A 2,287-nucleotide genomic window follows, 5' to 3' on the forward strand; every position below is an offset into this window, starting at 1 on the left:
ACTGGGTGAGCCTGTTCTTCAAGCAGCACCCTGGTTTCATTGACCAGAGCAACTAAAGCCTCTATAATAAACGGCTTATTGACTATGGAAGGATCCTTCCCTGCTAAGACCAAGTCCAAACATTGTCCAGCCTCTTTGCGGACTTTTCACTAACTAGCTTCCATCATTAATGCAAGAGGAACTATCTCTGAGCAGCAAAATTAAAAGACTAAGAAAAAGAGAAAGCATAAAGAAACTAAAATGCTATGCAATCTCGTCCTGAGATACAGGACAACGAAGCAAAATAGGAATAAACTACTTCACATTAAACTAAACATACAAATCTAAGATGGAGATAACAAACATGAAATCAGGGACAGAGAAAAGCAAGGAATCAAGAACATCTTGTATCACCCGTTTACCTCAACTCAACTTGGACAGCTGAAAAACTTGAACAATAGGAAAAAAATCCAGGTAGACAGGATTTCCTCAAGCTAAAGCTTAAAACTAGCCATGTTCCTTCCTATAGTTTCGAATGTCTATGGCAAGGGAATTTGCCTGGCTTGGAGAGCGTGGCCATTATTTTTTCACTTTCTGCTCAGGAGGTTGAGTTCCATGGTTTCTAAAATTTCCCTTGTACTATTGGGGTACATTTGGCGGCTTCAAATATGTCCAGTGTAACGTCGTCCATGACTGTACCCATATTTCATCATCTTGGCTAAGAGAATTTCATGGACTACTGTGTCGAAGGCTTTTTTTAAGTCAACGAACACTCCCAGGTTATATTTTGAGTTACTATTTTGAGATATGTTGCGAAGACAATTATTTATTGCTTGCGGAATGGAATTTTTGGGTCTAAAGCCAAATTGTACATCTGTTAAATGATCCTTCTCAAAAGAGGAAAAGACCTGTTGGTAAGCTACCTTTTCCAGTACTTTAGACAATGATGATAAAATTGAAATAATAGCCCTTGAATAATGGTAGCACCTTGCCTCTCTTCCACTATGGGGGAATGTATCCCGAATTCAATGAAATTGTAATCACTCGAGCAAGCGGGCCTGATATTTCATGCTTTATTGCTTTTAATATTGAATTAGAAATGCCATCAAACCCATGACTAGGTTTGTTGAACAAATCATTGATAATTTGTAGTATTTCCTTTCGAGTAACAACTTTGAAGTTATACTGTCTTCCATTTGGTGCACCGGAAATGTGCTAAAGCTAGTCAAATCAAGCTCCAGGGCATTTGTGGTGAGGTTTGTACCTGTAACGCTCGAATCAAGTCTTGACGAGATCAAGAAACGAGACTTAATAGTACCTAAAGAAATGAAACAAGTGTTGGTCTCGGTGGTAAGTCGTAGACTGCCTTTTATTCATGGTAAACTTCTCTTTATATACATAATTGGAACAGAGAAAAGGAGGAGCTTAAGGCAGAGAAGAGGAGTGGCTTAAGCGCGTGTCTCATCATGTTGGAGCGTAGAGTCTCTCTTTGGTATCAGGGTTTGTTTCTCTCATGACGATGCTTTTGTTCGTATACATACCTATTGACGCAAAGTGATCATTAAAAGCATTCGCTATAGCCTTTTCATTTGTTAGGCTAACGTTATTCATTTTTAGTAGTATCTTTTCAAAAATCAACAAAAAAGTCTCCTCACTGTCTCGATTTGGTTCGTATTCATTTCGTTCTTCAACAGAGTTATTACGAACAAGTGGCTTCGCAATTGGGCAATTAACTTTCAAATGACCTTCCCCGCGACATGCAAAGCATTTGGGTAATTGGTCTCTATGAAATATGCGAAACTTTCTCGTTCCAATGGCGACATAATCTGGAACAGAGCAACGGCATGTTATTTGAATTCTCCGATGATCAGTTGAAAGGCCACTTGTCTGGGGTCGTTGAATTTCACGAATACCTAATTTCTTCTCCATCGTGCCAAATGCTTTGGCAAATGGCGATATTGATACCAATAATTCCTCGTTGGTGATCCATCGGGGTACATTGAAAAACCTCACCGGGGAGAGCCTCTCTCCACCACGAACGGCACATGACCAGGTTTTTCCTTCAGATTCTCGCTCGAACAAGTTTTTTTCTCCGAACCTCCCAACGACATAAATGTGTCGTACAGTTTCGATCTTCACAGACCTCTGACCACTCCCAGCGCGGACAATTCCGGTAAACTCGGTTTCGTTCAAAAGCAACTCCTCAAAAATGAAATCAGCGACACTCGTGTCCGTGATTGGAGAGTCCGGGTTGGTTGGACACTTGAAGTCCAGATACAAGGACAAAAGGTCGTCCTGAGCTCTGCGG

This window comes from Tigriopus californicus, chromosome 9, assembly GCF_007210705.1.
Source record: "Tigriopus californicus strain San Diego chromosome 9, Tcal_SD_v2.1, whole genome shotgun sequence".
Lineage (NCBI taxonomy): Eukaryota > Metazoa > Arthropoda > Copepoda > Harpacticoida > Harpacticidae > Tigriopus > Tigriopus californicus.